The 24,617-nt window shown below is 43.9% G+C and overlaps 1 pseudogene; it reads left to right on the top strand.

The window, feature by feature from the left end:
• The window catches only part of LOC121583506, a 34,019-nt pseudogene extending 11,258 nt beyond the window's left edge, over positions 1-22,761 (top strand).
• Positions 22,762-24,617: the final 1,856 nt, after the last annotated feature.

Raw genomic sequence — 24,617 nt, 5'->3', positions numbered from 1 at the left:
CTGGGCTGATTCCTCACCGTTTTCATGATCATTGCAACTCCACGAGGTGAGATCTTGCATGGAGCCCCAGGCCGAGGGAGATTGACAGTTCTTTTGTGTTTCTTCATTTTTACATTTTACATTTTAGTCATTTAGCAGACGCTCTTATCCAGAGCGACTTACAGGAGCAATTAGGGTTAAGTGCCTTGCTCAAGGGCACATTTACGTCATTTAGCAGACGCTCTTATCCAGAGCGACTTACAAATTGGTGCATTCACCCTATAGCCAGTGGGAAAACCACTTTACGTTTTTCTGGATTTTGTTGTTGTTATTCTGTCTCTCACTGTTCAAATACACCTACCATTACAATTATAGACTGATCATTTCTTTGTCAGTGGGCAAACGTACAAAATCAGCAGGGTATCAAATACTTTTTTCCCTCACTGTACATTTGAGAGTGGTTACATTTCTCCAGCCCCATCCCACAGCCCCATCCCCCACCAAAACAGTGGCAGGGTGAGGCTTTGTTATTGTTTTAACCCCTTTAAAGTTTAAAGACAGTTTTTGTTACAGTGGATAGGCCTATGTTTGCTCTGTTTCCTGCGCTGTGCTTCACAGTGAGTTGAACTTCATAGCGCTTTTTGATTTACCAGACCATTATAACATTATTCTATGGTGTGTAATATTCCAAGAATTTTTGCATCTTGTTGGGTGTCAATGTTATCATCAAGTATTTTTTTTCACTGCTTCAAGTGACTCAGGTCTGAACAGTTTCAGTAACACCCAGAGTATCCACTAGAGGTCAGCAGGTCCTTGCATTTGACCCTGGTTAGTCCTCTGTCAGCCCCTCTCCTCTCGTCGCTGTATAGCAGGGTTGTCAAACTCATTCCATAGAGGACCTAATGTCTGCAGGTTTTAGTTTTTTCCTTTCAATTAAGCCAGTGACAACCAGGTGTGGGGAGTTCCTTACTAATTAGTGACCTTAATTCATCAATCAAGGACAATGGAAGAGCGAAAACCTGCAAACACTTGGCCCTCTGTGGAATGAGTTTGACACCTGTGGTATAGAGGATCATTATCACACAGATGGGAGCTATTAGGATACGGAAACAGCCCTGAGTTGAAAGATTCTCAGCAGCCACAGACAATTGTGAGCACGGGAAGTCAAGACGTGCTGTGGAGGCCGACTGAAGTTGTGTACGCTTACTGTTAAAGGAACAGTCTGTAAGATGTGCTGTGGTAGGCTTACCGTTAAAGGAACAGTCCGTAAGACTATACTTTAAGCCAGTAGTTCTGAAAGTAGCGCTCACAAGCCAAAAGTGTTCCCCGAAAATCTGCACCAGGTCATTGCTCTCTCTCTCTCGCTCTGCTGTGTGTGCAGCTAGCTGTCACTCAAATGGTGAGGGGCTGAAACTCATTGACTAGAACTCCAAACACACCAAGACAGTCGTGAAGAGGGCACGACAAAGCCTATTCCCCCTCAGGAGACTGAACAGATTTGGCATGGGTCCTCAGATCCTCAAAAAATTCTACAGCTGCACCATCGAGAGCATCCTGACTGGTTGCATCACCGCCTGGTATGGCAACTGGTTAGCCTCCGACCGCAAGGCACTACAGAGGGTAGTGCGTACGGCCCAGTACATCACTGGGGCAAAGCTTCCTGCCATCCAGGACCTCTATACCAGGCGGTGCCAGAGGAAGGCCCTCAAAATTGTCAAAGACTCCAGCCACCCTAGTCATAGACTGTTCTCTCTGCTACCGCACGGCAAGCGGTACCGGAGTGCCAAGTCTAGGTCCAAAAGACTTCTCAACAGCTTCTACCCCCAAGCCATAAGACTCCTGAACAGCTAATCATGGCTACCCGGACTATTTGCACTGCCCCCCCACCCCATCCTTTTTACGCTGCTGCTACTCTGTTAAGTATTTATGCATAGTCACTTTAACTCTACCCACATGTACATATTACCTCAACAACCTCAACTAGCCGGTGCCCCCGCACATTGACTCTGCAACGGTACCCCCCTGTATATATAGCCTCCCTACTGTCACTTTATTTTACTTCTGCTCTTTTTTTTCTCCACACTTTTTTTTCTTTTTTTTTCTTCTTTTTGTTAATGTTTTTTTAAATATTTTTTTGTTTAAAATAAATGCACTGTTGGTTAAGGGCTGTAAGTAAGCATTTCACTGTAATGTCTGCACCTGTTGTATTCGGCGCATGTGACCAATACAATTTGATTTGATTTGATTTGATTTGAAATTGCTAAGGAATTGGTCCACGTGGGGGAAAATGTAGGGAAAATGGCGCTGCACAGCTTCCAGTAAACAGTCACTTTCAAACTAGGGATTTCGTGGCTAATTGAGGTAAAATAGTAATTCTGTTCATAAATTCTGCATGTATGAACTACACATTGACACATCCAGCCCAAAGCGAGAGGCTACTTAGTAGCTGCCAAAGTTCCCGAGCATGTCCTTAAAGAAAAAGTCTGTAGGATGTGATGTGTGTAGGCAGATCATTATAAATTCAAAATTGTTCTAATTTACCACTGGTCACATGCTTTGTAAACAACAGGTGTAGACTAACAATATTCTTACTTATGGGCCTTTCCCAACAATGCAGAAAGGAAAAATAGAGAAATAATAGAAAAGTAAAACATGTAATAATAAAAGCAACAATAAATACACAATGAGTAACGATAACTTGGCTATATACAGTTAATGTGCAGGGGTACGAGGTAATTGAGGTAGATATGTAAATATAACTAAGAATAAAGTGACAGATAATAAACACTAGCAGCAGCGTATGTATGTTATGAGTAAAAAAAGGGTCAATGCAGATAGTCCGTGTAGCTATTTGGTTAAAGGAAAGGTTCACCCATTTTGAATGTTATATTGTTTTTGTGCATCTCTGAGTGATGTTCTATCGATTCCCTGGGTAATTTCATGTTTTCATGTGTATCTGAGTTATTGGCATTCAAGCAGGCAGAAATCCGGCCAGAATGATGTAGCACCGTGACAAAGTCGCTCTCACTACACTGGAAGTTAATAGGAATACGACATTTAGATCGTGAAAACGTCTGTCATACATGTCAGATTTCAATACTAGCCGATGTCATAACTCAGAAGGATGTCTTCACTGGAATGAGCCATTGATCATAGTTTTGCGAGATAATTTTGTAATTTAACGGAGGGTCTAGCACATTTTTCCTATTTGTCTGCCTGTTTAGTCCAGGGTGCATTGAATGGTGCAGTTGCCAGAGATATTATAGAAAGGAGATAGGAATCCAATGAAAGAAGGAACGTATAACGCCCCACCCAGCAGACTGTTGACCAATCGTGTTCACGTTGTCATGCTGCATCACACGGTTGCTAAGCTAATGGTCACTCAATTCCTTCTCAAAGTCAGTGTATATGTCGAGAAACGTGTCTATTTTCCTCTGAAGTACATAATGTCACGATTCCAAAGCTACACGATACTACAGATAGCAAGTTAATTATCTCACATCTTGGAATATATTTGTAATGTTGCACTTCTTGTTGATGAAATTCATGCTAATGTTGGGTTTTTGAGCTAGCGCCAATAGCCTCCCATTCTCCCACCCCCATACTCCCAAACTCCTTGAAGGAGAGCGGTCCTTGTCCCAGAATTGCCCAGAATGCACCGTGCGGCATATTGACGTCGCATGGGCAGCGTTTCCCATCTCCTCAAAATAATATATGCCGTTGCGAATGTCAGACTCCACTCTGTGAGGCACATCGATCTACAGATTGAACATGGTGATATTGTAGACTCCTAAATTGATAGTGCAGTTTGTTTAGGCGATTTTATAGCTAACTAGCAATGTTACATGCTGTAGTGGAGCAGGTTGAGAGCGTCAAGTTCCTTGGTGTCCACATCACCAACTAACATGGTCCAAGCACACCAAGACAGTCATGAAGAGGGCACGACAAAACCTATTCCCCCTAAGGAGACTGAAAAGATTTGGCATGGGTCCTCAGATCCTCAAAAGGTTCTACAGCTGCACCATCGAGAGCATCCTGACTGGTTTCATCACTGCCTGGTATGGCAACTGCTCGGCCTCCGACCGCATGGCACTCCAGAGGGTAGTGCGTACGGCCCAGTACATCACTGGGGCCAAGCTTCCTGCCATCCAGTACCTCTATACCAGGCGGTGTCAGAGGAAGGGCCTAAAAATTGTCAAAGACTCCAGCCACCCTAGTCATAGACTGTTCTCTCTGCTACTGCACGGGAAGCAGTACCGGAGCGCCAAGTCTAGGTCCAAGAGGCTTCTAAACAGCTTCTACCCCCAAGCAATAAGACTCCTGAACATCTAATCAAATGGCTACCCAGACTATTTGTATTGCCCACCCCCCACCCCCCTCTTTTACGCTGCTGCTACTCTCTGTTTATTATCTATGCATAGTCACTTTAATAACTCTACCTACATGTACATATTACCTCAATTACCTCGACTAACTGGTGCCCCCGCACATTGACTCGGTACCGGTACCCCCTGTATATAGCCTCGCTATTGTTATTTTACTGCTGCTCTTTAATTATTTGTTACCTTTATTTCGTATTATTTTATATTGTATTTTTTGTGTGATTTTTTGTAGTATTCTTTCTTAAAACTGCATTGTTGGTTAAGGGCTTGTAAGTAAGCATTTCACTGTAAGGTATACACCTGTTGTATTCGGCGCATGTGACAAATAAACATTTGATTTGATTTGAGTTGATGTTGTTGTTGGCATTATTGTGTGTAGCTACGTTTGCTAGCTAGCCAGCAGTGTTGTGGTACTCGAGAACACATATTGAGTGTCTCGGTCTTGTCTCTGTGTTGGATACATTTGTACTCGGTCTTGACTCGGTCTTGGACAGTGAGGACTCGTAAAATAACAAATAACAAATAATTAAAGAAATGCAGTAAAATAATAGTAGGGAGGCTATATACAGGGGGTACCGGTGCAGAGTCAATGTGCGGGGACACCGGTTAGTAGAGGTAATTGAGGTAATATGTACATGTAGGTAGAGTTAAAATGACTATGCGTAGTCAGTGGGCATTGCATATACTCACTTCTTAATCCCTACTGATGCGTATCAAAGTAGTGTAGTGGCGGTAAACGACTTATCAATTATGTAGTACAATAGAGAAATCATGCACAAAGTAGCCTATGCAATCGCAAAGCACATGAAATATATTCACATGCGCGCCGCACACATAGCTAGTTTCAGCCGAATATCATCTGCAGGCAGCTAGAGTGTGCAGCTCTTGACTGGTTTTGGCATGTAGCAGCTCACAGAAGAATGACATCTTTAGCGGGTAGGGTAGGAAAGACGTTTCAACTTATGATATCTACCAGTAAATGCTAAGGCAACAATGGGTATGCAAACCAGGTATTGAAAAAGTTTAGTCCGAAGTGTTGGTTAGTAGGCTATTTGTGATGCACAATTGTCATCATGCACTGATTACATCAGGGGTGTAGACATGGATGGGCCTGGGTGGACTGAGGCCCACCCACTGGGGAGCCAGGCCCTGACAGGCCCACCCAATCACATTGATGTGGTTTAAGCATTGTTGTGGACTTAGACCATCACATTTTTGTATTTTTTCTATTTAAAAAAGTGTGATTTTGAGAGTGAAAATCTGAAAAATCTACTGGAAAACTCATTAAAAAAACATAGGAAAACATAGGATTTTTCACACAGGGGGACTTTCCTTCACTGGGCGAGCCATTTGGGAACTTTTGGGCAAAATTAGAGTATACCCACTTCTCCAGGCATCACTACACCACTGCCGATGGAAAGACAGCAGTCACACACAGCATGATGTTAAAGGATAAGCAGTCCATAAACTCGAAAATAAGTCAGTAGATCCCAATCATAAGAATACAAAAACACAAGCATTAAGAATTTCCCAATCAACTATTACTTTCCGTTGCAAAAAATGCTACAAAACCAACTTTATAAGAGGTTTTAAACATAGGTTCTATTTGACTCAACGTTCCATGACGTACACTAAGGCATTGTTTGCAGAATAGATGGATGCAGTTCAATGCATGATTAATATAATTCACCAATACATTTCTTGGTAGTCCAAAAAACATTGCTATCAGGTTGTAAATCACAGCTGGCCTGGTACATTGTTTGCTGCCTCCATTCAGGATACACTGATTCAGTTTCAATGACTCAATATTCTGGACAAAAACTGACAAATGTATCTAAGGCTGGGAATGTCAATGCAATCAAACTAGCAAGGGCAATGATTACAAGTCAGTCATAATGTGGCTAATAGGCTAGCAAATCTATTTATGTAGCAAGCTAAAAACACGCAGCCTAATGATAGCTAGTTAGCTAGCTAGCTGCTAGGAGGATATCATGTCATGCCATTGGAGGAGTCGGTGAGTGACTGACTTTTTCTCCTCATATCGTTTTTCTGGTGGCTATACACAGCTAGAGATGCAGGTGTCATTTGGTTCACTAGCAAGAGCTTGAACGACTGTTATCCAGTTAGCATATCGCTTGCGTTCGCAAGTTTACTCTGGCTTTCTACTCCGACTTCAGAGCACTCTCATCTGTGTGCCTGAGCGCAGAACAACTGATGAATGTACGAACGTGCAACACCCGCTGAAAATGACCGGTGTCAGTAAATGTAGACAAAAAAAGTAATAGTTAGTCACGAACGCTCTAGATAACATGTAAACAGCCTAACCAGCTCTTCTATGGCGAGTAAAATTGTCAGAGTGACGTGTTCTCTCATTTGTGTCTGGAAGTAGCTAGCTAGCCAACTTTAGCCAGTTAGCTTTGGTGCTTGGTTGGGACAAGCATGCATTGGCAGGCAAGCTGCAGAAGGACGAGGAGGATGCAATTCCCCATTGTTTATCAGTGCAATTTTGATGGCCAACTAGCTGAAAAAGTTTGAGAGGGTTTATCAAATTTTTCTTTGTTAGATTTGAGCTCATCTTGCTCTGGCTAGCATTAGTTATTTATCTTGTTGTTGTTGATGTGCATAACTGAGGGAGAGAGCCTACCTTTTCATGGTTGTTTGATCAATAGGATTGTAAAGTTCCCAAATGTAAGAGGACTCCCGTGGTGTTTACATATTTGCAGAAATACATTCAGGTGTATTTTGTGGCTTTTGGCAAATGCGTTCTAATGATCTAAAGTCGCGCTGTTGCAACTGCCTGTAAACACACAGTCCAGTTCAAAGTGAATGATGGCAGGCCCGTGTGCCAAATGGCTTGTTTGTATAAAGGCCTACTGTAGCTCTGATTGGCTATAGCGCACCGGTCCGTGTAGACTATGGTCCTGGACAAGGCAGATGGTTTTATTTGGTTTTATTTACCTCAGTGTCTATTAATTGTCCAAACGCACGGCCGCTTTCACACTCTATATTGTTATAGAATTTTCACAAATGCCTTAGTATACGTAATTCCTAAACATTCTAAGAATTTATGAAAACGTGAAAATTACCAAATCTATGTGGTCGCTTGTCAGAAAATTGTTTTAAAAAGTGTAAATCTTCCTGGGGGTGTACATGAACAGATTTTAGTAAGATTTCATGTTGCTAAAATGCTGTCAGTTCCACTTTAAATTCAACAATGTTTCACACACAATTTATTTTCAAAGAGATGGCTAACAACAGCAAGCACGCTGAAATAAAAAACACAGTTCCACTCACCTGATGATGATAATTTGAAACGTAACTTCTTGTTGAAAGTTATTCTTGAAAAGGGAGAAGCTAACAAATTTGCAACAACATCCTATTTGATAACACCTGCTGCCGCCGCTGCAAACTAGCCGACAACAAAAACTAGCTAGCTAGACCGTGGGAAAACTACTGCTCGCTATTACCCAGTGACCTGTTGGCCTTAAAGAAGGCAGAAGTTTCCATACATTTATGTAAAAACAGCCCCACACATTAAGTCAAAATGTGATTGGTTGATTCCACTGTCACTCCAAAATGTTGCCCTAATACAGTTGAATGACATATGCCTTTATCTAGCTTCTGATGGCCTAGCCAATGGCTGACTTAGCTAGCTAGATTTATCTTCCCAGAGACCGGCAAGAAAGAATCCTGATTGGAACTTTTTTTCTCTTCAGTGTTAACCCTTTTCTTTCCAACAAAAACTGAATAGATTAAATCAGAACATCATTATTATTATTTTCTTATTTTATAAATCCTTAGCCCTTCTCTGAAGGCATAGAAGGCCCATTGTTCCCCACTGTTTGGGTTAGTAATCATTTGCAGAGTGGCTCTATTTTCCCTCAGCATGCATTTTTTCTCAATTTTGAATGTCTAAAGAATCCATATGTTGTTCTGAAATATGAACACAGTGTCGTGGAAATTACCACCAGGGACACCTGAAGTCAATCTTAAATTAATAATTCTTTATTATCAGCAAGCTTGAGAGGTTCCAACAAACTTAATGCACCATTTGGTTCTCAAAGTAATGTTCTGGGCGTACTGCCAAATTGCTTACACTGATAGTGAGGATTCCTTCCAGGCACGATCAATCAGTCATGAATCCAGTCGAATTGGTTATTAGAAAAGCACAAACATAAAATCATTTTCCTACACATTCCCTCCTCTTATCACTCGGTGATAATTATCGTTACATTTTGAGGTAAGCATTAGATCATAGCTTCTATCAAAAGGAGGTTCTATACTTCTATTAAAGTAAGCGAAATCAACACATAACACCAGACACTTCATCCTTTCAAACCCTTCACTCTGGGTTGTACAATCTAAAATACACACAAGGGATCTGTAGACTCAGATTGTTTCCATAGCTCTTACCTGTAAAACCATTGCAGTAGAATGTTTTAACTTAAGACCAGACACTTCATACAGTTACACATATACTTCATTACACAATTTAATTTATGGATTCTGGCCATGATATTTCAGCTGGAGCTTTTGTCGCGAGTGGCATGTTAATGACAGATCGGTATCTCAATGCATTTCTTTTCAAAATTACTATACATTTCACAGTGTGCAGACCTCCACAATCAATCTGATACCCCAAATAAACAATTTTGGACAAGCCTAACTCAATTACGGGCACGGTTGACCACCCCCCTCCCTCCTGGCACTCATCCTTCTGGCGTTTTTTCATTTTCTTCTTCAGATAGTGTTTCAGTGTGGATGGCCCTTGATAATGTCCCGATTTCAATATCTGGGGAATAATCTGATTTTTCCAAGTAAACAAATCTCTCACCTGATCTGCCACCACCCTTTACAGTCCATTTTGTCTTGTCCATTTTCCGACCAGTACACCAGCAGCATGAGAGAAGTTTGGATGGGATCTCTCTCCATACTCACTCCACGTGGACTCATGTCGCACTCCTGAGAGAAAAGGCATGAGAGAAAAGGCAGTTGATAGCTTCAACTGGATGCTGTGTACAGGTTGCTGGCTCGGACTCAGGTCTAAGGTGGAAATGGTGAAGGACCATAGTGAGCGCCATTGTCGCCATTACTTCAGCCGGTTAGAGGGGGTGAGGCTCACACTGTTCTCGGTCGAATTATCCCTTCCATGCATCTAGATACCATCTGTGGTCACCTTCGCCATAACCTCGAGAGAGGACAGACCAGAACAACAGTTTAGTTTAGGACATTTCTGAATCAGGAAATCCAGACAAACTATTCACTGTATGACAAATGATTACTTCTACCAATATTCTTAATACAAATGTCTAAGACAAATGTCAAATAGAATAACAACACACAGTTGAAACCATTTTTGCAAATTGGCTTATACTCCCCTATTGTATTTTTGATCTCACCGCAGAGAGATTTGTATTGTAGCAAGAAATTAATAAAATAAAATAAAAACAACACAAAAACAAAACAACCAAACAACAACAGCAATATAAATACCTTCTCCTTTACCCAATCAAGCTCTCTGTCTATAAGGTTACCAACTTTCTGGGGTCAACATGTATTATAACTGGGCTGGCACTGTCTATCAGTCCACTGTAGATGGAGTGCTCTGTCGATAATAAGCCTGGCACCTGAGACAGGAGAGACTGGGCCTTAAGTTTAGTTAACAAGTCTTTAGATGTTCAACATTCATTGGTTCTAATTAACAGGGCATGGGTTTTGTTTCAAAATGTATTACCGGGGTGGAGAAAATCTCATAAGCGTTTATAGTTTTATTGGTTAGTGGTAAGTCAAGTCCGGTACCTTTACCAAAAGTGGATATGCGCCAATCTTTGTCTGAGACTTTATTTCCCAGACCCTTTAGACAGTCATTCAATGCTTTAACCTTATCTTTATCAAATGATCCATAAAGGGACCACCCTGAACTTCTCAGAATACGTTTTACACCTCTTACATACACTTATGTGTGCAAGTTGTATATTATTATTATTATTATTTCCATTGTTACTTTATCAAATCTCTAGTAACCCATTATACACTCTCCTTTCATAATATGCTGTTAATACCTTCTGTAGCGCCTTGCAGTTACATTTACATTTTAGTCATTTAGCGGACGCTCTTATCCAGAGCGACTTACAGTTAGTGAGTGCATACATTAATTTTTATTTTTATTTTTTTCATACTGGCCCCCCGTGGGAATCAAACCCACAACCCTGGCGTTGCAAACGCCATGCTCTACCAACTCAGCTACATCCCTGCCGGCCATACCCTCCCCTACCCTGGACGACGCTGGGCCAATTGTGCGCCACCCCATGGGTCTCCCGGTCGCGGCCGGCTACGACAGAGCCTGGATTCAAACCAGGATCTCTAGTGGCACAGCTAGCACTGCGATGCAGTGCCTTAGACCACTGTGCCACTCGGGAGGCAGAAGACAGCCAAGCAGTCAAGATGCTCTCAATGGTGCAGGAGGACCAGTTGTCAATACATACCACTGTTCCCAGCGCTGGGTTTTGGTTGATAGGAAGATGGATAAATATAACAATCAATGAATGCTTATGTCACCCATTGATTACATGTTGCCATTTGAATGTGCAATACACCAGAGATGCTGGTTGGTTTCCTCTAAACCTTGACATCTGGGCCTGCTAATGGTTTGCATCCGAAGCTTCTAGGTAAAAGCAGCTTTGAAGGTTGAAGAGGATAAAGTTATTTTTAGGAGTAGCAGGGTTTTACAGGCTAATTACAAGTCAGGAACAATTCTGTGAGAGTAAAGTGGAGAGGTTTGTGCTTGTGGTGGGCTGAGGTAGGTGGCCTGCTTCACTGGTTTTCATCTTAACCCTTACCATTAAACTCTGCTTGCTGGGCACAGTGTGAGTATTTGTCTGTTCCCTCAAAGATTTCAAATACAATGAATGCAGTTTGTGACTAAGTCAAGGTGATAAAGCCTTAGAATACACACCAGCCATGAATGAATCTTTAGGATTTCCTTAATCTTCATTTTTCTCTCATTATAAGTTGCAGCCTCATATAGTATGTCTCAGCCCAGCCCTGTTCAAACACAAACACCCAGTTTAGAACGTTTGGAGGAGCACTCTGAGATTCCTTAGCGATGAAACCCTCTGTTAGCTAATTGGCACACTGAGGCCTTACTGTAAGCGAGAGAGAAAAACGGGGAGAGAGAGCTGGGGAGAGAGAGAGAAAGGATAGGAGTGAGAGTGTGTGAGAGAACTGGGGAAAGGGAGAGAGAGAATGGGCGAGAGAGGGAGAAAAAAAGAATAGGAGAGAGAGTGTGTGAGTAAGAGCTGGGGAGAGAGAATGAAAGAGAGAGAGAGCTGGCATAGAGAAGGAGCAAAAGCAGATTGAAAATGAATTAGTGAGCAGAGGAGAGGACAGCCTTTTCCCGAACAGTCTGGAAGCTGCAGAGACTACTTCCTGAACTCCCACGGCACTTCTCTCCTCTTCTTCCCCTCCTTTCCTCCCCCTCTCCTTCTCCCCGTCTCCCTAACCCAGGGAGAGCCCAGGACGATTGGTCTATTCTGTTTATACTGGACTAGTCTCTGGGTAGAGTGTCTGTCTGTCTCTGTCTGACTCTCTCTGTCAGTTTGAGAAGCATAGACAAATGAAAAGACAAAGAAGGCGACAGAAATTAACACTTTTTCCTGTTTCTGGAAAGCTAGAACTTCTGGCCTAAACTCATCAAAGGCGAGCGTGCGAGGTGTGTGTGATTTATTTTAGAATGCATTGTTTTTAATTACAGTGGGGAGAACAAGTATTTGATACACTGCCGATTTTGCAGGTTTTCCTACTTACAAAGCATATAGAGGTCTGTAATGTTTATCATAGGTACACTTCAACTGTGAGAGACGGAATCTAAAACAAAAATCCAGAAAATCACATTGTATGATTTTTAAGTATCGCATTAAGCAAAGATGATTGGAGATATGGACTATCCTTCTAGCAAATTGTCACTGCTCTGCCTGTCCCATCCTTTCCACCCGCCTCACTCTGCTTGCTCCACCCGCCCTCTTCAGTTTTAACCAACCTTTTGTGAATGGACCAATTCCATTAACCCCAAGAGCTATGGTCATTGGTCAAACAACCCACCATAACTAACAGCTTGCTGCCAGCCGTTCCTCTTTTTGAGAGACAGTAGCCATGTTGTTTCATCTCCACCTCCCTACTGTTTCCCTGCCTCTGAGGGAGTTATTCTATGAGTTCTGTGCTTCAGAGGTCTAACCACTGTGTTATTAATGGGATAAATTCACTTGGTATCACTGTTACACCTCAATGTATGAATCCCCTCAGACCTCATAGATCCAGTCATGTTGGTTAGTAGTGCTTACCAAGCATGCTGTACTCTCATGGTGAATTTGATATATTATTAGAAATGATGTATAATTTGAATTGATGTATCATTTGTGTGTCAGTCAGTGGAAAGGGAAAGAACAGACAGTGCTTTTTTGAAGAGGAGTTGGAAGGTATCTTTGGTTGGTCAGTTTTTTGACAATGACATATCCATAATCTGTTCCCCTCACGTCATCAGTGTCAAAATGGCTTCCTGGCTCTCATCAGTGGAGAGGGATTCTTTCTTACCCTCTGATCAGTGATATGGAATCTGAATCAAATCCATCTTCATTTCAAATGCAGTTAGGTAAACACCTCAATACACTTTACAGTAAAATTATCTCTCTCGTGCGCTCTTTCTCTCTCTCGCTCTCTTTCTCTCTAGATAACGGTGGTGAGACTCAATCAATCAATCAATCAATCAAATGTATTTATAAAGCCCTTTTTACATCAGCAGATATCACAAAGTGCTATACAGAAACCCAGCCTAATACCCCAAACAGCAAGCAATGCAGATGTGGAAGCAGGAAGTGGTCACTGTGAGAGGGCGGGGTTAGGGGCATCGGCTTCGTGACCAGCCTGCTGTTGAAACAACCTGGGACCTTCAGCTGCCAACTCATACACATCTCTGATTGGCTTCCGACACTGTTGGGCCTGGCAGAGGGGTCGACCAATGGGACAAAGCCGCTGGATGGCTTGTAACGCGTGGAACGCTATCAGGTATGTGTGTGCACCTTGTCATCATTCCTGAGTTGTTTATGTGTCTGTCCTACTCTGCTCTGGACAGACACTCAAGGAGTTTCTCATGTCTCAGTTCAGGGAAAATATTTCCTCGTGTTTGACAGCCTCCCCCCTCCTTTCTCCTCTCCCCCTCCTCCTCTCCCCCTTCCTCATCCTCTCCTTCCTCTCCTCCTCTCCTCCTTCCTCCCTCCCCCCTGAGCGATCTGTCTCTGGTCTTTCAATAAGCTCTTTGTTACCAGGACGATAAGACCTCAAAGAGAAGGAAATTCCATCAGTCATTCTCACACAAATGTGTAGTCCTTCCTTCCATCCATCCATCCATCCATCCATCCTCTCTCTCTCTCTCTCTCTCTCTCGCTCTCTCTCTCTCTCTCTACCGCTCCATCTATAATGCTTACCCCTATCTTACTCTGTCATGCTGTCTCTTTCCCAGAGAAGACTGTAAAGTTCCACTCCTAACTTATCTTCTGAATTTTAATGACAGTCTTGAAATCAAAGGTGACTTTTCACATTTCTCCCTTGTATAAGCTGATTGCTGATACATTAAGTATTTTAGAGTGACTCTTTAGAGATAAATTGACCACTTAAAGGGGGTGGTGTTCAGGACAGGAGGCTACGTAACAAGACTTATATAAGCTCACCAGGAGCTGTCAAAGTCACTAAGTCTATGATTGTCTTCATTCTGCCTGAGTGACACATTACATTAGTAAACTAAAAGCAGACAATGAAGTGGGCTAAATTGGGGCCTGCAGCAGAAACCCACAGCCTGGGGTTACCCACAAACCACAGCTCTCAGCCCAGCCCTCTCTCCTATTGGTTGTGGCTGGTCACCTGACTGTGGCGTTACCTCTGTCGCTGTGTGTCCCGGGCCCTACTGGCTACTGGAACTCACTGCTGTTTGTTTGTTGCTCTTTCATGGTCCCAGTCTGCTTGAATTACTTTGTGTGTGTGTATGTGTGACAGAGAAACAGAAGCCTGTAACAGTATGGGACAGCTATAGAATAACAACTAAATGAAGTCTAAAACAGTAGCTTAGTAACATGTGAAATGAGAAAGTTATTGTTGTTGTGTATTATCAGACGCTGCGGTCAGAGAGAATGCTGCTACGTTCACTCTGTGGTCCGCTGTGGTCAAGCCTTTGACCACTTTATGAACATAAACGTCTGCTTTAGATTTATAGACCCTTGTGGGGTAGTCGAGAGAAGGAGTGAAAGTGTGTGTGTGTGTGGTGACTGTTGTTTCTTGGTCTTCCTGTAAAGGCTATACGTCACCCAGACTGGAGCTACTGCACAACATTGACCCTCTCTACGTTGACATCGCTCCATGTGAGTCACCCACTCAGCATCACCACATACTGTATATTCACCTTCATCCAGGAAAGTGATTCATATTGACTGGACAACACAGCAACAGGCACAGAACACTGAACTCCGTATCAGTGTCTGTTGCTAGTAATGAAGTCGTCAGCACTACTCAAGTCCTTTGTTTAGTTTAAAAGGATTCATATTGGTCCATTACATTATGATTCATATTTGCCACCAAACACAGCCAAGACTCTCTCTCTCAAAAGTGTGTGTGTCCCAGTGTGTGAGTGCACACACGCACACACACACACACGATCCAGCTGCACCGTTAGACTCATTCAGTCATTCTGGTCTGTTTGGTTCACAGAGGGATGATGTCATTCTCCTGTATAGCTGCCTGATTCCCTAACACAAAGCCCAAATCCCCCTCTCTCTCTCTGTGTGTGTCTGTGTGTGTGTGATGTCTGGAAAGTTTGATTAATGCAGTACCGTAAAGGCTCCGCTCCAGATGGGGGGAAACAGAGAAGTGACACATTACAGGCCCTTTGAGTTTATGTTGTTATTCAGTCTAACTTAATCTCTAGTGTGCTTCCACCCTGACTAATACATGATGTATCCATCCACATCATTAGTGACGGCCATGTTTCTATTCCCCAACACTAATCAAATTAACTTATCATCAGGGGGAGATTTATCACTAGAATCACCACCTCCCATCTCTGCTGCTTAGATCTGTATATGATGTGTTGAATATCAGTGAGTGATGAGGTGGATGACTGAGTGAATGACTGAGACATGGGAGGAGTGACATCCTTTAGTCTCAGTCTTACTCTGTTGTGTTGAAGGAGACAGACACAAAGACAGACACTGAGTCATATTCTCAGGAACAGGAAGTTGAATCGACGCTGATCTGAGGTCAGTTTTGCTTTACACTCCTTTTGGTTAAGGCTAGGTTGTGGGGAGGGCCAGCTGATCCTAGCTCTGTGACTGAGGGGAACTTCTACCTGGAGCCATAAGTCATCAGACAGACAGACTCTAGTCTTGTAAACCCAATCCTAGGCAACAGCAGTGACTAGGGTCTGGTTTCAATGACGGACTCTTTTGGCATCTTCAATCAAATTAAATAAATCCTCTTCAGACAGTCAACTCTCCCAACAAATCACGAGGCACTGGAGGCAAACATGCCCGGACGTTGCGATTTGAAACCAAAGTTTGCAGGCACAACCTTTGCAATGGTTTTAGTGAAGGTAGTTGATGCAAACTAGCCACTTGCGAAATAACCTCTGTGATCTCCATCTTTCTTGCTACTATCTTGTATTTTATTCAAGCGAGTAAGGTTGTGACATAGGAAGTGATGTAGTTCCTCTATGCCAAACTGACGTTTTATTACTTAGAGACATGTTAAGCCGGAACATTTCAAAATTGTGGGAGGCAACCCGGAGAGAGATGACAGGAACAAGCTGATAAACCATATTGAGACTGATGGATCACCTGGGAACTCAAATGCCCTCTAACTCTCTGTCTGCCTGTCTCTCTCTGTAGCTCTCTCTCTTTCTTGTCCCTCTCTCTCTCCCTTTCTCTCTCTTTCTGTGTCTCTCTCTCTCTCTGTCTCTCTTTGTGTGTTTGAGTATGTGTTGGAGATTGGTCTGCGTGTGTTCTGTGTCTGTGTGAGGTGATTTAGGCTGCTGTTGTATCCGGGTCTGGTCAGCATTATGTTAGTTTGTGTTTATCATTGTTGCCATTTTCTCTGTGTTCTCCACCCAGTCACTACCAGTCCAGTCCCACCTAGTACCAGGCTTAACCTCCATGACATCTGTACCTGTGTAACACTCCTTTACATCAGCTGGTTTACAGTTTTCTATTGTTTATTTTCTTTTGTATGCATGAAGATTACAACTAGCCCTATTCCTAGTTGATCCAGTTTCTGCCACAGACTTTGAGTTTGTTCTCTATGCATGAAGACTCTCAATCACTGTACACTCTAAAAATCTATGTATTTTTTGTGTTAACCCTAACCCTATTTATATAACAGAGATGGATGCTGGGTCAATCACACACATACATACACACACACATGTGTTTGTGTGTGCGTGCACGTTTGTGTATACATGTATATGGGATTGTAGGGGGGATTCCAGGAAATGGGTCTTGTGACTGCCATCCCCCCCCCACCCCCTGCTGTGAGACACAGTGGAGCCCTCTCATTCTTGTCTAAACCACTTAATATTTGGTGGAGCGAACCACTTCCCATTCAGAGGGGTGTGGGGCCCCTGGTCGGAGGTCAGCGTGTCTGACTGTGTGTTGAACAAAGGGCTGTTCGGTGGAGTGAGAGATCGTATTCTCTTCTTCTCCACCAGCTTACACAACATGAGGGATACCTTGCCTTAATGCCACATGTACATCATATCTTTGATCTGATGGTCCAATGTTATCAAATGGTCAACTTCGTCAACTGAGGAAATTAGCCTTCGCAAGAGAGTGTGAGTTAACCAGAAACAGCCTAATAGGACTGTACTGTATGTGTATGTATGACATAATTGGAGCTGACCCCCTTTCTGGTGTTTCCGTGGAGATTTATCGGCTCAGCTCATTGGTTCTTGGAGGTTCTACAAGAAACCAGCCAACTTTCAAACCTCTGATTGTTATTAAGAGGCTTTTATTGTTTTCAGAACAGAGATCTGTTGAAATGCGACCGGTTCAAACCCAGCACTGCTTTCCTTGGCCCAGGGTGTCCTAGCCAGCCATCCAGCCAGGCAAGGCCTCATGTAATTGGTACATGATTGGTTTATACCAGTCTTGAGTCTAGAAATTACAACACTGAGGTGCCTGGGAGGGAGCAGCCATACTGAAATAAGAACAGCTATACTGACATAACATAAGCTAGTTGACTTTGTGGAGTTTGGGCTTCCTCACGGACTGACCCTAAAATAAATGATGCAGTTTATGATAGAGAGGAAAGCCTTCACGCTGCAACACTTCAGACTGTGACTCATTCAGAGAAGTCACGTCAGCAGAGGAAGTAGATATGAAGTAGCTAGTGAGAGCTAGTAGCGATCATAGTACAGTTGATCAAAACGTATGTGGCGAAATAAACATGAGATCTGGTTGGTCCTTCATCAGGGATTCAAACCTCTCCACGTTGGTTCTCCATGCTGGAGAAACCCGTCAGAGTTTTTAAATATTTGTTCCATTGAACACACCGTTAAAAAAGAAAGGCATTTTAATTACATGAAGAGTGCCTTGGTCCTCCTCGTTTTTTGGTATTGAACCTTTCCTTCTCATTCTCCCAGGAGCTTTAAAGTGAGTGGAGCGAGCCAGCTTCAAGTGGGCCTCAACACTGGAGAAACTTCTTGAAGGAGTGAACTTCTCCTACCATAAGAACTCCTGTGTCCCATACATTCATGTCTTAATGTATTCATTCATAAAGTTGGAACCCTTGTTAACTGTAACCATAGGGACCAGCACCATTCTTCCGAGGTTGTCTCTAGCAGGAGACCCCACACAGCATTTCTTGTCTTTCATTCCACTTCTCTTTCAATCGCCCTCTCCCCTTCTCTTTCTCTATCTGACAAGAGGGATTCTGTCTCCCTTTTTCACTCTCTCATACATCTGTCAATCTCCCACCCCCTTTCTCGCTCCCCTCACTTCCTCTAATCCACCTTTCCTCTCTCGTTCTCTATCTGACAAGACAGAAGAGTTTCTTCCTCTAATCCACATTTCCTCTCTCTTTCTCTATCTGACAAGACAGAAGAGTTTCTTCCTCTTAAAACCACTTTTTTCCTCTGTCCAATCCCATTTTCCCAGTCCTCCATCTTTTTTTCAATCCTTCTCTCCTTCCCTCACTTCTTTTAATCCCTCTCTCCCCTCCGTCTCTCTATCTGACAGAGGGATTCTGTCTTTAAGTGGGGCAGAGAGAGTGAGCGGGTTCTCTAAATGTCTAGGCAGAGAGAGCGAGAGAGAGAGACTCTGGACGCCGTCCAAACCCCAAATCCCTCCGACTTCCCCTCTATTCCCCCTCCTCCTTCTCGCCCCCTGTCCTCCACTTGCCTTACGCCGTCTTTCTACCCCCGCTCTCCTCTTTCCCCTCTCCTCTTTCCTTCTCTCCCCTTCTCTCTCCCCCTACCCCCTTCTCTCTCCCCCTACCTTCTCTCTCTCCCCCTACCTCACTTCTCTCTCTTACTCTCTCCATCTCTCTCCCTCACCCCCTCTCCTCCTCCCACTCTCTTCCCTCCTTCTCGCTCCTCTCCCTCTCCCCCGCTCTCCTTCTCTCTCTCCTGCTTCCTCTTCCCTCCTCTCCCCTCCCCCTCTCCTCCCTCTTTCCCCCTGTCCCAGTTGGGACTGGTCCCGCTGTGCAGTTGGATCCAGATGTAGAGGCCCTGGCCGTCAGCTGCACTTGTCCTCTGTCGTTCCTGCAGAGAAAGGGAAAAGTGTGAGGGGATAACAGAGTGTGAGGGGATAACAGAGTGTGAGGGGAGAACAGAGTGTGGGGGGAGAACAGAGTGTGGGGGGAGAACAGAGTGTGAGGGGATAACAGAGTGTGAGGGGATAACAGAGTGTGAGGGGAGAACAGAGTGTGGGGGGATAACAGAGTGTGAGGGGATAACAGAGTGTGAGGGGGTAACAGAGTGTGAGGGGATAACAGAGTGTGAGGGGATAACAGAGTGTGAGGGGAGAACAGAGTGTGAGGGGATTACAGAGTGTCAGGGGAGAACAGAGTGTGAGGGGAGAACAGAGGGGGGGATAACAGAGTGTGAGGGGAGAACAGAGTGTGAGGGGTTAACAGAGTGTGAGGGGAGAACAGAGTGTGGGGGAAAGATGGCTGAGGTCCCTGGCTTTGAGGAGAGGAGAGGAGGAGGGAACAGAAAAGTCTAGAACAAGCTTCTCTGTTCTCAGTGTTTTCAATGTTCTCTTATATATGCTTCAGGCCAATCATGCATATTCATGTCTTCTTTTATACAACCCCAAGCCCATTACCTATGATCCTTGACCTTCTCACCAACTTCTAACATGGTGATAGACTATGATAGGCTAGGTGCAGTTTCCACGATATTGCTTAAACCCATCCGATCCTTTAGGGTATGGGATAGGGGTTGATTTGGGACTTTACGGGCCTCTGTTTGCCTGTGAAGAACTGGCAGTGTCACGCCCTGACTCTAGGACTCGTATTTGTTGAGTCAGGGTGTGTATTTTTGGTGTCGTGTTGTGCTATGTTTATTGTCTATGGTTAGATCTAGTATGTATAGATCTATGTTGGCCTGAGTGGTTCCCAATCAGAGGCAGCTGTTGCTCGTTGTCTCTGATTGGGGACCATACTTAGGCAGCCTTTTGGCACCTGATAGTTGTGGGATCTTGTTCCGTGTGAGGTATGTTATTTGTCTACCTTGGACTTCACGTTTCGTTTGTTGTTTTGTCGTGGTGTTTATTCTATATAAATAAACATGTATGCATATCACGCTGCGCCTTGGTCCGTCCCGTTCGTCAACGATCATGACAGACAGTCTGGCACCAAAGCATAAAACTCTACCTCAAAATCACCCCAAACCCTTTCACATTCACTTAACTTCCGCATGGCTGTATCCAATCAAATCTGCAATATAGCACACTTAAGAATCTGGGTGGGGGATTCAGCAGTTGTATAACCAAATGCATGTGATAACAATTAGCTTATGAGGAAAACCCACACATCATTCATAAGCGGATCAATAGATTCTAATGTTGCAATGCTAGTCATGTGGTCTGGAATGGGAAGTGTTTTAATGTCTCTGTCATGCTACAGCAGAGAAGTCAAGAAACAAGACATTAGTCTCTGTGCTCCATGTATCTCAAAGAGAGGAGAACAAGGGCCTATGTGTAGTTACACAATGAATGTGGGAAGGGTTGTTTTTGACAGCTTAAAACCGACCAGTAATTACTTTCAATCTAAGTCTAATTAGGAGCACATTGCTGGGGTCAACCTCTGCCTGAACCCTGGGATGCCCTCAAGGCTACTACACCCTCCCTGAAGCAGCTAAAGATCTGACTACCAGCCTAATGGGTATTTTTCCTCAGGCAGACATCTTCCTATAGAGATGAAGAAGTACTGGCCTGGGCTACTTTGACCCTCCCTAAAGTGAAACGTATGCTTCTGGTTAAAGCAGCAACAGAGCTAGCTACCAGCCTAATGTGGATTTGCCTCATGCTGATGAAGGCCTACTGCTGATGTTGTGAATCTGAGGGCTGTAAAAACCTTTAGACGTTAACTCGAGGAGCAGTAAATTCGTTATCTGTGTCATAAAAAGACTCTCTGGTCTGAATCCTCTTAACAGGCAAACATTACAACATGTCTTCTGTCATTTTCATTAAAACAAGTTGTCCTTTTGGTTTAAGTGAGCAAAGCTGGCAGTCAGACTGCCCGTCGCTCCACTCTGCTCTACCCAGTAGCTGACCTTGGCATCGAAGGGTGAATTATTTTGTGTCCAACCCCAGAAATTGTGCAAGTCCAGAGAAATCTCACACCTTGAATTCCACATTTTAACCAACGTTCAAATACAAAACCCTTCTCCATTCCTGCTGCTTCATCATTTGGCCTGCGGGAAGAAAGAGCTCTTTCTCATTGCTCTGTTTATTTTCACACCTCTCTCTGTATTGGCTGCCTAGTCCTCATCTGTGATTCTCAGGTATGCTGCAGGGCTCAGTGTCTGGCACTCTCTACTTCACTTTAGTCTCTCTACAGAGAACGTTTTGTGTCCTGCGGTCGACCAATACTTCATTTATCAGCAATTTCCACTTTCTCTATTTTATTTTTATCCTAGAATGTTTGGTCAATTTTCATTGGCCTCCATTATCATCTATCTCCTATTTTGCTTCTAATGTTGTTTCTCTCTCCCACCTCTCCCTCCTACCTCCTCCCTCCTCCTCTCCCTCCTCCCTCCTCCCTCCTCCCTCCTCCCTCCTCCCTCCTCCCTCCTCCCTCCTCTCCTCTCCTCTCCCTCCTCCCTCCTCCCTCCTCCCTCCTCCTCTCCCTCCTCCCTCCTCCTTCCTCCTCCTCCTTCCTCCTCCTTCCTCCCTCCTCCCTCTCCCCAGGTCAAGGCAGGTGTTTCCAGGGGTTGTTTATGTCTGATGCTCCAGTGAGTGGTGGAGGCTCCAGCTCCAGCCCCTGTTCCTGGTCTAACTCAAGTTTGACCCTGTGCATCCACGCTGCCATCCGCACCATGCAGTGAAAGCTGCTGACTCGCTACCCAGGTAACTTACCTTTCTCTGTCTCTGTCAGTTGTTGCACATCCTAACTGCTGTGTCTGTTTAGTCTGTGGAGAAAGTTAAGTGTGACTCCTGACTGGGTTTTTATTACTTTGGAATTAAAGAGTGAAGCACTATAGCATGAGGGTAGTATACTTACAAATTGTATGCGCACAGCCACTTTCACACACACACACACACACACGCACACACACGTCCCTGCTACATTTCATATTTCTCTGCCGTCCCCCCTCCAGGTTGTGACCGATGGTTCCCCCATCCTGGCTTGGAGAACAGTTCTGGAACCAACCGTTTTAAGGCTGGTTCTGATAATCTTCTGAAGCTAGTGATGCTGTTTGATGTGGAGGCAGACCCAGAGGAGAGGGATGAGGTGTCTGACCAACACATAGTGGACAACCTCCTCAGGAGACTGGGCCACTACCTGCAGCCTATCACCTTCCCCAATGACGACCCCAGGTGTGACTCTGGCACTGGAGCCTGGGGGCCCTGGGAAGAGATATGATGATGATGGTGGTGATGATGGGGATGAAGGAGAAGTGTTAAGTGTCAGATTTCAGCTTTGAGGAGATACACAGTATGAACAGTGTTCAAGGACCACATTTTCTCAGGAGAGAGATATTTTATTGAGTTACAGTACTTTAAAAGGTACCATTTGATGTTTTATGATGCAAGAACAAGTCAGGTCATGCTTTTACTGGAATAGATGCCAATTCTGTTTTACTTCAATGTTGAGGCTGAAATGTTTTTTATAAGCTTTTCTCTGGTATTTCATGGGTGGTCCAAACAGATAATGTATATACTATTTTATATTTTATCTGATATTCTTCTATGCAAATAGAAAGAACGCTTCCACTATCCCATTATGTATGCAATAAAACAAATGGAAAGGGTGAATAAATTGTTTGTAACACATCGTTAGTTGACTTAATGACTGTGACATCATCAGTGTTTATTGTCCCTGTACCACTCTGTTAGGTAAGTTGAGTCAGAGCCGTTGTGTAAACAGACCTGGCTATACATGCCGCTGATTTGTCAGAACCCTCCTCCTTCTGCATCAGGTATTTACACTTAATAGCTGGAGGTAAGCAGGAGGTAAGCTTCTCATATGGTGTTGAGTAAAGCTTAACCATGTATTAGATCGTAGGTAGGTAGTTAGCTGTAGTTAGGTATTGTATTTATTATAGGTTAGTATTGTTGTTATTGTAGGTTTCCGTAGGTAATTGTAGGTTAGTATCGAAGCACGAGGCTAGCTAGCTAGCGGGTAGCTACTGGTAACAATTAGCAACGCTGGAGAGCTGGTTCCAATGTTAATGTAGTGCTAGCCAACGTTTAATTTTTTGCTGCGTTATGCGTTATGAAAGGAACTAGACACGGACTTGAATTATCTGTTTAGTGTGCTAACACACTCTTGGCAGTTTGTTGTAACCAAGTATTGATGCTAAATTGTGTGTTAATGGATGCTAGCTTGCAAGTTAGCTACGAAGCGTCATAGCTAGGCATCGTGGGTTGTTGTGTGTAGTTACTGTGTCTTGGCAGTGCCGGCTGTAGCACGAAGCGAGCTACCTAGCCGTTTTTTCGAACAGAGTCAGAGTCAACACAATAGCCATTGTGTGCCGGGTGTAGCACGAAGCTAGCTAGCTAGCCGTTCTTCAAACAAAGTCAACAGAGTGGCCATTGCTAGCTACCCAACACGACCAGCTAACTGTACGGTAGTAGCTAAATACAATATACTTGTCCTAGCTAGCCAACGTCTAATCATTGCTGCGTCATGAAAGGAACTTGACACAGACACGAATGATCTGTTTAGTGTGTTATCACACTATTGGTGGTTTGTTGTGACCAAGTGTTGGTGCTAAACGGTGTGTTATTGTTATTGGATGCTAGCTTGCTAGTTAGCTATGGTGTCATAGTTGGCTAGCTGAATAAAGTGGGTTGAGTCTATTCCTTTAAACATTGAACCGCTGTGGTTCACAACAATTCTGATTTCTAAAGGCGGAAGTTGGGAGAGTTTTTGTTCGGGTGGTTCAGTGAAACAATTTTAGTTTCTGAGGTAGACGTTTTTGGTGAGGGAGGCCCTGCTCTCTCCGCTCCCAGATGCTTAGCTCATTTCATTCCGATCTCCTCTGCATTTTTGTAGCCATTTGCTACAGCCTGTCAACTATGCCTCTGCCTATCCCTGTTCTCTCCTCTCTGCACAGGCTACACAAACGCACCACACCGCGTGGCTGCTGCCTCTCTAACCTGGTGGTCCCTGCACGCACCACCCACGTGGAGTTCCAGGTCGCAGGCAGCCTCTGGAACTGCCGTTCTGCTGCCAACAAAGCTGACTTCATCCCAGCCTATGCCAACCTCCAGTCCCTCGACTTCCTGGCGCTGACGGAAACATGGATCACCACTGAAAACACTGCTACTCCTACTGCTCTCTCCTCGTCTGACCATGTGTTCTCGCATACCCCGAGAGCATCTGGTCAGAGGGGGTGGTGGTACAGGAATCCTCATCTCTCCCAAGTGGACATTCTCAATTTTTCCCCTAACCCATCTGTCTATCTCCTCATTTGAATTCCATGCTGTCACAGTCACTAGCCCATTTAAGCTTAATATCCTTGTCATCTATCGCCCTCCAGGTTCCCTTGGA

The sequence above is a fragment of the Coregonus clupeaformis genome, chromosome 15 (genome assembly GCF_020615455.1).
Source record: "Coregonus clupeaformis isolate EN_2021a chromosome 15, ASM2061545v1, whole genome shotgun sequence".
NCBI lineage: Eukaryota > Metazoa > Chordata > Actinopteri > Salmoniformes > Salmonidae > Coregonus > Coregonus clupeaformis.
This window is presented reverse-complemented; position numbering and strand designations above follow the sequence as displayed.